Genomic DNA, 14,626 nt, shown 5'->3' on the forward strand with positions numbered 1-14,626 from the left:
TCAAAGAGAATAAGAAAACAAGAAGTCAATCATGCTATGTTGCACTCATGACCAAACTTACAAAATTTGAACTATCAAATGTTGAAGAGGCTTTAACATGTCAAACTTGGAAAGATGCAATGATTGAGGAATACCAATCTATCTTAAAAAATGATGTCTAGGATATTGTACCTAGACCAAAAGACAAATTGGTTGTCTCATCAAAGTGGTTATTCAAAATCAAATATGCACCAGATGGTAGTATTGAAAAACAAAAAGCCAGATTCATTGCCAGGGGGTTCTGTCAAAAGGCTGGAATTGATTACGAAGAGACATTTACTCCAGTTGCCCGATATACTTTTGTAAGAACCATCATTGCCATTGTAGCTTCCAAAGGGTGGAAGATACACCAAATGGATGTGAAGACCGCATTTTTGAACAGTGTTATTAAGGAAGAAGTAGATATAGAACAACCTGAAGGCTTTGCTACACATGATAAAAAATCTCTCTACGACCTTAAGCAAGCTCCCAGGGCATGGTACGGAAGGATAGATAGTTATGTCTCCAAACTAGGATATTCCAAAAATGAAGCAAACTCTAACATATACTTCAAAATATAGGATGGTGTCATGTTAATACTTGTTCTCTATGTTGATGACTTGTTGATAACAGGAGAAGATCACCTCATTGCAAAATGCAAACAGGATCTTGTGGTTGAATTTGATATGAAGGGTCTAGGTCTACTGCAATATTTTCTGGGCCTAGAAGTATGGCAAAAAGATAATTATATTTTCCTAAATCAAGGAAAATACACCACTGATATCCTGACCAGATTTGGTATGATAGATTGTAAGCCTCTATCCATTCCAATGGAAACAAATCTTCATAAGCTCAAAAGTGAAGTAGCGGATTCAGAACCTACAGATCCTACATATTATAGATAAATTATTGGATCTCTTATGTACCTGGTAAACACTCGCCCTTATATTTGTTACGCTACCAATGTGTTAAGTCATTTTATGTGTGAACCTAAGAAGATTCACCTAATGACTGCTAATCATATTCTGAGATGCTTGTGTGGCACTATTGGACTTGGCCTGAAGTATAAAAATGTTGAGATACAACTCCAAGGGTATTCTGATTCTGACTGGGCAGGAAGTTCCATTGATCGTAAAAGTACAACGGGGTGTTGCTTTAGTCTTGGATTAGCTATGATATCCTAGTTTAGCAGAAAATGGTTAGCAGTTGCTCAAAGTTCCACTGAAGCCAAATATATGGTTGCCTCCATGGGAGCACGTGAGGCAGTATGGTTAAGGAAATTGCTAGTTGGACTATTTGGGAAGCCCCTAAACCCCATTGTGATTCACTGTGATAATCAAAGTTGCATCTACCTTTCTGTAAATCCAGTTTTTTATAATCGATCCAAGCATATAGAAATCCCATACCATTACATAAGAGATATGGTAGACAGAGATGTCATCAAATTGACCTACATCAGCACTGAAGAGAAAAGTGCCGACATATTCACCAAACCTCTTGCAAAGTTGAAAGTGGAGTATTTTAGAGGTAAAATTGGTATGACTAAATTATAATGGAAATTTTTTATATTAATCTTAATTATATGTAATTGATATATTCATGAATATATTGAATGCAATATTGCATGTATGTGTTATTTCATGGAAGGTGACAATCCTTCATGTGGTGTAAGTGTAAGATCACTATTGTAAGGTGACGACTTTCACAATAGCCTGATCCATTATCAAGATTGACTAAATTAAGTTGTTGTCCCGAAATGTGTCGGAAATCTTGATACTAAATTTGCTATGATGAGTTATTGAATTGTTATCATTAAATGATTGTTCCGAAATATGTCAGAAATTATGATAACAATCATATCATGATTGACTACATTAATTTGTTGTTCCAGAATGTGTCGGATATCATGATACTAAAATTATTTCACCTATGATAATGACAATGTTATGATTGTCACTAGAATCAAGGTTGTAATCTAATAAGACTTCAAGTAGTTGTTGTCCCAGAGTGTTGGATATCAGATAATCCATATCTCTCTAAGATATGAAGTATTTCACTAGTAAGTGTTACTGAGTGAATGATCATGTCAAATGAATGTGTATATCTAGAATGTTGTTCCTTAAAACTTAATTATAAAATTCAATCCTCTTTTGCTAAGAGGGAGTGTTAAGGATATAGCTTCTTTCAGATTGAAGCAAGTAATATATAATGACATTGAACAAAGGGTCATGTCCCCTTAGGGTCATGACTCTACATGGCATAAGCCACGTAGAAGTCATGCCCCTACGTGGACATGACTCTTCATCCTATTATTTATAGGCATCGACACTTGTGAACTAAAACCAATAATCGTGGCAGTTTCACAAACCAGCAAGCTGTCAATATTATCATAGAAGAATAATAGTTAGAGTTATATATATACACATCGGAGGTAAAACATATTCATTGTAGTGATCTTATTAAAGTCTACCCTCACTACATATTACCAGACTATTGTATTCTCTATCTATGATCTAAAATCCTTAACAAAGAAGACTAGAAATAAGACCTACAAGGAGTACCTTGTCAAATGGAGTGGCATACCTTCTGAAGATTCCACATGGATGAGTTAAGAAGACATTTTGAAGCATGATACTTTTTTGGTTGATCTAGCTCCTCAAGGGACTTGAGTTTTCTATTCCGGGGGAGTATGGTGCAGGAGCACCTAGTGACTCAAAAGGATTTGATCTTTTGTTTTTTGTGTCATTTCATTTTATTATGATTTAATAAGATCCCCTGGACAAATTCATGATGTTTTGTCAATTATGTAAGGCATTCATGTCATTTTGGACTTTGTAACCTATCAGGACCTATTTGGTCAACTAGTGGTCAATGGTCACCCAAAGGTGTCAAAGTGTGTGAGGTAAATGTATTTAGAATATTTGAGCCACATTTGGCATGTTTTTAATGATTTTTTTAATTCTATGTGAGTATGATAGGGTAGAGTGAAAAGTTGTCAACATTGCAAAAGTTGCATGATAATTTTTGCATTCTTGATGACAATTTGTTTGAAAAAGGGTGGTTGCCAATGGTCATCAGGTTCAAATGGTGGTTATGATCAGTTAGAAGGATGTATGTGGTCTATATAAACCTCTCTCAAATTGAGAGGAAGTTTATTGATGTAATTTTTGGTGATTGGAATACAAAAACTTCACTGTTTCCTTGCAGATTTATCGTAAAAAACATGTGTTGCAGACCTTATATCTTTATTGTATGGAATTATTGATCAAAGACAGGAATATGCATTTTTATAATAGAGAAATATATTTTATTTCCCAATGGTTTCAATCATTTTGGTTCAGATTTGAGTGAGATCCATCCATTTTTCTAAAATCGGGTCTGAAAGCCCTCATTTCCTAGGATTTTGTAAAAAAATGTCAATAACTTGACATTCCTCGATCAAAAATTCATACCACTTGGGGTAATTGAATTTCCATGTATATATTATAATATTCCAAAATTTTCAGGGGTATACATGGAGGGAGGAGTAAGTTTCATGAAGTTTTAACCTGGCATCTCTATGTGACAGGTTATAAATTTGTTGCTATTTTGAGTGTTGGGAAGAATTGGTGACGTTTGGACCTCAAATTATTGTAGATTTGGTGGATTAATAGATATTATAAGGTTTTACAAGTTATTTAATGTTTATTTAAATCATTTTGAGGGTACTTGCTTTGTAAAAGTGACCTAATTGGGGCTCTAGGCCTAGTAGGTCAATTTTACACTTTGGGGGTTTGCATAAAGAGTCAAGGTTTGAGTTTTTACTATGTTTAAGGCCTTGTTGAGACATAAAATTTCATACATATAAGTTAGGTTCAATCACCTTGAGGTTGTGTATTTGGTGTTATCCTCTGTTGAGGGTTACTAGGCCCAAGGGTTGGTCTACATGGTGAATAGTCATAGTTTGAAGTTGGGATAAAAAAAAACTTGTTTGAGGTCTGAAATTGTCTCTATAAACATTTTACAAGGTGTTATTATGTATTCCATAAGAATTCCACATCAAGTTCATGGTTGTCTCATGCTTGAGCATTGAAGCCTAGTGGGTTTTAGGCTTGATTTTGCATGATGTGTGGTCTATCATTCTTGGTATTTTTTTTTTATGCCTAGAGCCTTGTGAGGATTCTAATATTTATTGTGATTCTGATCTAAGTGGTCCCAAATAGATTTAGGAAGTGGTAACCAAAGTTGGTCTAAGTTACCCAACCCTCTCGAGCTGCATCACTAGGCTCCTTGGAAATAACCTTGTCATGTAAGTGTCATTGTCGAAAAAATCCAAGCTCATCATGAAAAGTTCTCTTATGTGATCGTGAGGATCACTTATACCATTGTATTTTTCATACTTTTGTATTTCAGATTTTGGTGGGAATGGTGCCATGTTCAAACTTTGATAAAATGGACAAGGACAAATATCCTCTAAGGAATATCACGTGGTAGTTCCTTGTTGCATGTCTTCCATTTGTTGTTGAAGTGCTTGTAGTTGTTGCGTGAGTGTATTGAGATGATTATTTCTAGTGTTAGTATCCCAAAGGTTGATTTCACCTTGATCATTGGTATCACTATGATCATGCGCATTGTCATGATCAGTGTTAGAGGTGTCTATTCTTGATTTTATCTTTTGATGCTCTCAGTTTGTTTTGGTTGTTCCATATCAAAATCCTCAGGTATTTTGACACCTTTGCTAGATAGAAGGAGGAAGTATTTTTTTGTTGTTGGTTTTGATGAGTTTTTCTAAGAGTTTGTGTAGGACAGGGTTTTGTTGTGCGTCTTAAATAACTTCATATGTTATTTCTTCTTCATTCATATTTAGGTAGTTTTTCCAAGTGTTGACTTCTCGGTGTCTCATGCTTGATTCAGGTTCTTCGTCCCACTCGATGTTTTTATGGGATCATGTAGAAATTGGCATGACTTAAGTTGATTCAATATGTGTTTTCAAATTTTCCTCGTTAAACTTTGTTCCTTTATCGCGTAGATAGGTATGAAATTGGTGTAAGAAGTACGGTATTTTAGGAAGAGTTTACGGTTTGTGTAGAGAAATTTTCTTCTTTTTAAGATTTTCTCTTGGCTTGGTTGTATTCTTTTCAAATTAGTTTTCTGGTGAAGATTCTTCCTTTGTAATCATTGAGAAATGGTCATACAAGTAATCACAGTTGATGATTGTTGACAAGTTGATGTTGATAACAAATACTTGGTTTTAGATACTCAAGCTCACTTAGTTTGAATAGAGGGTTTGATATGCCCCCTAGTTTTTCTGACCAAGTGTGTTAAATGATATGGATAAAGTCCCCCGATTTTGGAAACTTGATTTGACTAACTTGAAAACCTAACTAGGTATTTGATGTTGATATTGAGTTAGATGAAAACTTATGATCACTAGATTGATACCTTTCTGAGTTGGAAGACAAAAATCTCTCTATAATAATTGAAAAGAAAAGAGCTCTCAAAAGGGTATTTGGATCTATTCTTGGATTCTGAGAATCTCTGTTGGATAAGCCAGTTAGTATTATGAAAAGAAAAGACCTTGCGGTTGTAGGTTTGAGCCCAACGGTGGGTGCCATAAATGTATACTTGTAAAAGTAGCGCATTTGATGATTATTGTTTATGATCCTATAAATTCTCTTTCCACGTTTTAATTGAATTTACATTTAATTAAAATCATTTCTTGTGTATAAATAAATAAAATTTATTTATAACCCCCCCACTTCCACTTTCCTACATAAAAAGAATAATGTCCAAATGTCCCTAAATATCATATCAAACCATAAATGTGCATCAACAAAAACTTGTGATCATCACTATCCAAAAATCAATATACATCATATCAAATGATCAAAATATATCAAAATGTACATTGCATCATCCACATGACCAAAATACATCATCAGAGGACAACCTAAGAGTGGCTACTGCCTGAGTCTGTCAGGCAGGCACTAGGATCGCCTCCACCTGTACCATCACCTCCAGGATCTCTCCTAGGCCTCGTAACTCCCCAGTTTCCCTCCCATCTCTAAGAACCCCCATGCTATGAGCTAGGTACAAATGAGGGTGCTTGTTTCTCTGGTGGCACGACCTGATGATACAAGCTCCTATAACGATTGACCCACCAATGAAACTAACTTATATCTCCTCTCAAGCCTCCTCAGGGTGACATTTTTCAACCTAGGATTGGATTGAAAACCTCACAAGGATTGAATAAATTTCAATCCCAACCCTTGTTAAGATTACTCAATCTTAACCCTTCATTTGACCATTTCTTCTATAAATAGAGCTCCATTTCCTCTATTTTAAGGATCCAAGTTTTTATGCATCAAGGTTATCAAGAATTAACATTTGCCTCTCTCATAAGCTTAAGCATTTTAGATAGCAATCACATTTTAATAACATGTTAGTTTCTTTATCACATCTTAGTATTATCATAGAATCATCATGTTAGGATAGCATATCATGTTACCTTAATTTTAATATCATTTTTATGCTAGTTTAGCTTCATATCAATCTCATCATCTTGCACCATATCATTTTCTAGTTTCAATATCCATTCACATGCTAAGATCTTAGTTGCATTTGCATTTAGATCTTTTATCATATATCCCTCGTTCTTTAGGTAGTCACTATTGGCTTTATGATGATTGTAATGAATGACTTCATATGTTGTCATTGATGGAACATGTACACATACACATATGTTCACATTGTCTACCAGTATTACTTCTAAAGTTACTAGTATTGTAACCGGTACATGTAGACAATTGGTATATGCAGGAATAACTTGACACCAACTTGAAGATTCAACAGAGACCATCAAAGAAGCAATAGAGGACAGTCGGTTTACATGTTGAAATGGTTAACTCTAACCGGTGTTGATGTTCCAACTGGTATTTACTGATTATGTGATGAGTTATCACCAATCGTGATGAGTTACCCTGACCTACAAATTTTTGCAGTAATTTGTGATGAGTTATATTTGATTGTCTAGATACACTACACCTAGGAAATTGTGATATAATTTCGAAAGCCAACATGTAATCTAAAAGTCTATATAATGACATTATGATGAACTATTTTAAAGATATGAGATGAGATGATATGATGTGAGATAGAAGTGTTAAGTTATTGAAGGCATTGTAGAGTATGTTGGTGATGCAGTTTTGAGTGCGCAGAAGAGGATCTATTCAAGAAAGTTGTACTACTTCTAGATCACACCACCTATTATTCTCTAATCACTACAACAATCAAATCCCCTAACCAGGTAGCTCTAACAAGATTCATTGTACAAATATTTTAACAAGGTGATCCATTATTTTGGATTCTGAAATCCTCTACTGAGGTTACTCCTAACAGGGTACTAACTTTAACAAGGTATAGCTCCTAACAGAGCTTTGGGATCTTTAACAAGATTCACTCCTAGTAGAGCACTTTTGTAGACCTTAACCGATCAGTTACCTATTACTATAGATAGTTAACTTGTGAGTCCCATCTCACTGAGGTTTTTCCCATTTGGTTTTTCCATGTATAAACACATGTTATGGTAGATATTTACTTATTGTGGATGCTTTAATATCATTTTGGATTGCATGCATAGTGTTGAGTAAACTTATTAAGTATATCTATCTATCAGTGTTTAAAGTAGTATTGTTTGTGGTGTCACTTATTCATCCCCCCCTCTCAGTGCTTTATAAGTCTATCAATTGGTATCAGAGAGTTTTTAAAGTAGTAATGTTGCTATGTGATTGAATCTGATGATACAATCACAAAGGATGAAAGGTGATACATCTGGACTAGGCTTTAACACATCTGAGAAAGGAGAGTCTTTCGGTACAAAGTGCAACATTCACAAGGACAAAACTGCTCCTAAGGCTAACAAGCCTACCGGTAAGAAAGTTTTTAAACCTATTTGCTTTGTCTGTCATAAACCTGGACATACTGCAAATGTGTGTAGAAATAGACCCAATGGGAATACAGGCTACAATGCAAATACTAGGTATGCATCTAAGAGATTTGAAGGTCATTGTTTTACATGCAAAATATATGGACATAGATCAGTTGAATGCAAATATGGAAAAAATAATCCAGTACCTCACATGAATCTAAGACCTAATGATAACTGGAGGAGAACCTATGACAACTGGGGTAACATGAACTGGCAGAGACCCTGTGTCAACCAATTTAGTCCATTTGAGATGGAAAAGGTAACTAATGTCCTTTGTACCATTTGTAACAATTATGGTCATGTGGCTATGAATTGTAGAAGGAACACAAAAGAAGAGGCTTAAGGAACAGAGGAAGGAAGAAGAAACCATCCAAAATGTAGTGGAAATTTTGTCAACTCTTCTACTGGAGACTGTTATAGGGAATTTGTCCACTCCTATTGGCAAGCTTGGCCAATTGGTTGCAAATGCTTCTAACCAACTCAAGTCCCTTGAGGAAGCAGCTCAAACTATGGCTGAGAAAAACTATAGGAAGAAAAGAGGAGAACAAATAATGAAAGATATTGATATAGGGAAGATTGCTTTATCCCTAAATAAAGATCTTTTGAGAAAAGGTATTGAGTCAGGAGGTAGAATTATAGCCTACACATCTAATGTTTCATTTTTCTATGTTGATATAGTTAAAAAAAGAATAGAGATAGAACTGGAACTGACAATGATATGTAATGCCTACATACCTTTATAGGACTCAGTCTTAGCTTTTGGAAAAATTGTGGATTATTTGGAAAACCGGTTATATGTCTATGATTTTGAATAGGAAAAGAGACTTTGATTGCTGAAGGAGTTAAAGAACTTATTGAGACCAAAGGTGGACATCTTCCAATGAGTATACAGGGATACAAAAGCAGTTTTGGTGACTCTAGAGATGAGTACAATTGATGCAATGGAATAATTTTCTTCACAAATTATGACAACCATTGAGATTTCTAACACTTTACTGGAAACATGGGAAAATGATTATTCTCAAATGAAGATTACTTTCAGTGACATTTTCTTGCAAATTGAAGTGAACACTCCTTAATACAGACTTTTCATTTTTTGTATATGTAAACATTTGATGCAAATTTTGCTATATATATATTTTACTTTTCAATTTGGCATTGTTGTCAAAGGGGGAGTAGAAATATGTATGTGTTGTGAAAATTTTGTATGTATTATTAAGGGGGAGTAGAAATATATGTGTACACTTTTTGTAAGCACACTTAGTTGTAAAGTTGTAAAATTTTCTAAGTGTTGCCATCAATGCCAAAGGGGGAGATTGTTGGCTTGATGATGATTGTAATGAATGACTTCATATGTTGTCATTGATGGAACATGTACACACACACATATGTTCACATTGTCTACCAGTATTACTTCTAAAGTTACTTTTATTGCAACCGGTATTGGAAGTTTAGTTTATGATGGTTTAGAGAGCATCAACCGGTACATGTAGACAACCGGTATATGCAGGAATAACTTGACACCAACTTGAAGATTCAACGGAGACCATCAAAGAAGCAATAGATGACAATCGGTTTACATGTTGAAATGGTTAACTCTAACCAGTATCGGTGTTCCAACCGGTATTCACTAATTGGACGATGAGTTATCACCGGTCATGATGAGTTATCCTGATCGACAAATTTTGGCGGTAATTTGTGATGAGTTATGTTTGATTGTCCAGATACACTGCACCTAGGAAATTGTGATATAATTTTTAAAGTCAACATGTAATCTGAAAGTCTATATAGTGACATTATGATGAACTATTTTAAAGATATGATATGAGATGATATGATGCGAGATAGAAGTGTTAAGTTATTGAAGGCATTGCAGAGTATGTTGGTGATGCAGTTTTGAGTGCGCAGAAGAGGATCTATTCAAGCAAGTCGTGCTACTTCTAGATCACACCACATGTTGTTCTCTAATCACTACAATAGTCAAATCCCCTAACCGGGTAAATTCTAACAAGATTCATTGTGCAAATCCTTTAACAAGGTGATCCATTAGTTTGGATTCTAAAATCCTCTACTAAGGTTACTCCTAACAGGGTACTACCTTTAACAGGCTATAGCTCCTAAAAGAGCTTTCAGATCTTTAACAGGATTCGCTCCTAGCATAGCACTTTTGTAGACCTTAACCAGTCAGTTACCCATTACTGCAGGTAGTTAACTTGTGAGTCCCATCTCAGCATGGTTTTTCCCATTTGGGTTTTCCATGTATAAACACTTGTGTTATGGTGGATGTTTTACTTATTGTAGATGCTTTAATATCATTTTGGATTGCATGCATAGTGTTGAGTAAACTTATTAATTATATCTACCAGTCAGTGTTTAAAGTAGTATTGTTTGTGGTGTCACTGATTCACACCCCCCCCCCCTCTCAATGCTTTAAAAGTCTATCAGTCATCCTAGAGATCAAGTGCTCTTCAAAGCTGAGAGCCACCTTGATTTGAAGGATCCTTAGAGATAGAGAACAATGAGACAACTTTAGAGATCTTGTTTCACTAACTTGTTTATGATTCTAACCTATAATATAATGTTTCATTGGTGTGCTTGAATTGTTTCTCATTCACAAGATTCCAGTTTTTCAGGCATACAATCAATATATATATAAGTTTATGGTTTCTTTTCCAATTGGTTCTTATATGCATAAAGTAAGAATAATCATTAGTTATAATCAAAGGTGTATTAGTTTTAAATTATTGGGAAGAAAATATTGTGATGCTCTGCAAAAAGGATTAGAAAATATGTTTGATGGCAACACACACAAGAACACAAGAAACAAACGTTAGTGTTAGCAACAAAAGATTATCCTAAACAGGCATATCAAGAGAGATATTAAGCATGAAATAGAAAGCATACAAACATAGAATAGATAAACTATACTCCTCCAAATGCTAATCAAGATGCTCATAGTTGCTCCTCCCTTGTTCCTCTCCTCTCCAAGTTCCACATGAGTGTAGCTCTCATCTTTTAGCACTAGCCATGGATGCCATATGGAGATTCAAGATGGTTGAATATGATAAGAAAATGCTATGCAAGTTGAGATAGTGATGCTATGAAAAATCTCTATGATAATACATGTATAACAACAATACTCTAATGCTTCCTTCTTTGCTTGAGGAGAAGGGTTCTATTTATAGAAGAAACGTGGAAATGAAGGGTTAAGATTGAGAAATCTTAGCAATGGTTAGGATTGAAAGATATTCAATCCATGTGAGACTTTCAACCCAATCCCATGTTGACAAGTGTCACCATGAGGAGGCTTGAGAGGAGAGATAAGGAGCATTAAATGCTTGAGGGGACATGATGGTTACCTTGGGGGTTGGGTTAGGGTTAGGTTAATGGATATTCCTTTTATCTAAGGGATAAATGAATGTGCAAGGGTTACATGGTTACCTTAGTCAAAGAAATAAATGATTTGAAGAGACCCATGAGTCAAAAGGATGGTTAAGTTAGAGGAAAGTCTCTAACCAAAGGTAAAAGGTGAGTTAACCATAAATGGTTATGTAAGAGCCTTTAATGGTTTGGAAGACTTTAGAGGTTAACCATTTGAAGACATAAAGCCTTTAATGGTTATTGAAGACTTTGGAGGTTTTTGAGAAGTGACTTCCTTTTATTTAGGAATGTGACAATGATTAGGATAGGATTAGACTAATTAGAAGGAGATAGAAGAATCTAGAAGGGATTTAGGCATGCAAGTGGATTTTGTAGGAGAATGCAAGTGGGAGGAATTTTGGGATTTTCAATTGAAATAAAATCATTTATTTCAATTAAATGGTGTAATTTGTATTTGGATAGATATTTAAATAAATATTAATTTATTTAAATGTGAATGTGAATTTTGGATTTTATTTAAATAAATCTTAATTTATTTACATGAGAAAATGGAAGATAAGGCATTAAATGCTTGAAGACTTTGAGGGAAACTATTAAAGGCTTGAGAAGACTCTAGAAAGAAGCCATTAAGTTTGAAGACATTAAGGGAAACCATTAAAGGCTTAAGAAGACTATAGAAGGATGCCATTAAGTTTGAAGACTTTAAGGGAAACCATTAAAGGCTTGAGAAGACTCTAGAAGGAAGCCATTATGTTTGAAGACTTTAAGGGAAACCATTAAAGGCTTGAGAAGACTCTAGAAGGAAACCATTAAGTTTGAAGACTTTAAGGGAATCCATTAAAGGTTTCAAGTGGGTGAGGATAAATAGGATTTTAAATAAATTATTTATTTATTTAAAATAGTTGTGCAACTTGCATTTGTAGGAAAATACAAGTGGGTGGAGGATAAAAGTGATTTAAATAAATGTTAATTTATTTAAATGTGAGAGATGGGATTTTGGGAGATTTAAATAAATATTAATTTATTTAAATGTGAGAGAAGATTTAATTAAACAAATATGATTTATTTATTTAATTAATGGTCTGAATTTGGTTAAGTGAATTAAATCAAATAAATTGAATAATTTATTTAATTAATAGGAGAAGAGGGTTAAGATGAAATAATTCAATATTAATTTAATTAATTATTGATTGATGGTTAAATAATCAAATAAATACTAAATATTCATTTAATTAAGTGGACAGATTTATGTGACTACATTTGCCCCTCTTTGAGACGATGCAGTTTTATCACATCGTTTCAAAGAAAGAAAAATAGGTGTGAAGAAATATGCCCCATAAATGTTAATTTAGTGGGTGGTATGCCCCCTCGAGAGATGGGTCGAATTTTTTTTGAAGAATCGGGCTATCTCTCGAAAAAGAACGAGAATTGGAGGGGAGGTAGAATAAAAGAAATTAGCAATAACGGTGAAAGAATGAAAGAAAACAGAGTGAATATGGAGAAATGGCAAGCCAATGAGTAGCCATAGGTTATGCAAGAGATACAGTACAAATGTGGTGTGTGCTTCTGATTGATGCTATACAATTGATAAAAATTGATTGAACAATCTGGTGCAATTGGTTTAATTGCCCCGGTTGAGTCAAAGCATGACAGTTGATGTCAGTTGGTCACTTGGACAAGATAAAGTCTGAGTAAGTGAATCAAAGTGACCTGATGTGACTTAGACAATTGACACAATTGCCCGATGAAGTCAAGGTATATGAAGCAAAATACTCATTGAGACTTAGACAATTGATGTAATTGTACGTTGGATTGTGTTTGATTGGTTGATCAATTGATAGTGTGTGGGTGTGTGTGTGTGATGGATGGTTGTGGTGAATCATAGCAGCCCCATTGAGACTAGGTCATTATGATAAATGTCTAATGTAGTCTAGGTTTACCATAATCGATTACCTATTGAGACCCGAAGATACTTGATCATAGTATCTATTGATAGTCTAGGTGTGTGAGTTGATGTGCCTATGTAGATAGAGTAATTGGCTTGATTGGGTTGATGGGAGATGATGTAGGGTATGTGATGTTGATTACCAAGATGGGGAGGGTGAGGGGGGGTTCGATGTTAGATAGAAGAAATGGAGGACCTATGATGCGTTCCTATGGAAGAAGAGGAAAATAGAGTATCCATTTTCATTACTATGTATGCATGATATGCATCTATTATGAATGTATGAATGGATGGAATGCAATGGAATGCAATATATACATATGAGATGGAATGATGATCCATAGTGCTTTATTTTTCATCATTGAGCTTTAAAATGTTGTAAGAAAATACAAGCAACTTGACATAATGATTCAAGATGACCTGAGTATTTCATACATGGATTTTGATATAGCAAGTTAATACAAGCAACTTGATATAATGGATCAAGTTGACCTGAGTATTGCTTGCGGAACAGACAAGGATTATCTCCTTTCATGCATGACTTAGAACATCCTCCTTGATCTTTTGTCGATCATATTCTAAGACAAGTTCATACCGTAATAAGAGACAAATCATTATCGAGTGTGGATGAGGCCGTAGGAACCAAAGATGGAGCATTGTACCTGTAAGCAAACAACATATATAAAGAATAAATAATATGGACCCACGATAATGGTTCATGTTCATATGGTCGAGGTATACGATGTAGTCAGCAAGACGTAGTGATCTATGACTGTATTTGGCATATGATCACGTAACTTAGTGAACTTCCGACGTAGACACCATTAGTACATGCCCTAGAACTTCATCGGAATAATTCGCAGAAGACTTACAAACAATGCTTAGGAACCGTCCCAGCCACTCTAATCACTTGTGGATATCTTGGAGTAGCGTAGGAACCTGATATATATAAATGAATGAATAACCTATAAATCAACCAATTATTTGATAGTTTAAATAGAATTTTCTTGTCAAAGAAAACGTCATCTTGTCTTTGTTTTGGTAAGGAAGGATGCATCCTTGTTAAGACAGTTTGTGGGTCGATGGTTAATTTGTTGATTTTGATGTGATAAGAGGTCATCGTGTGAGTATTTCACAATTTTTTCTTGGTTATCTGCTTGGATGCGTATGTACAATGTGTTGCCATGTTTTTGATTGATTTTTGATGTTTTTGGGATTTTGTGATTGTTTGAATGTTTTTGGTATTGTGTGATTGTTTTGAATGTTTTTGGTATTTTTTGAGACAGTTTTGAATGAAGAACCCAATGAATCATAAG

The sequence above is a fragment of the Cryptomeria japonica genome, chromosome 1 (assembly GCF_030272615.1).
Source record: "Cryptomeria japonica chromosome 1, Sugi_1.0, whole genome shotgun sequence".
Classification (NCBI taxonomy): domain Eukaryota; kingdom Viridiplantae; phylum Streptophyta; class Pinopsida; order Cupressales; family Cupressaceae; genus Cryptomeria; species Cryptomeria japonica.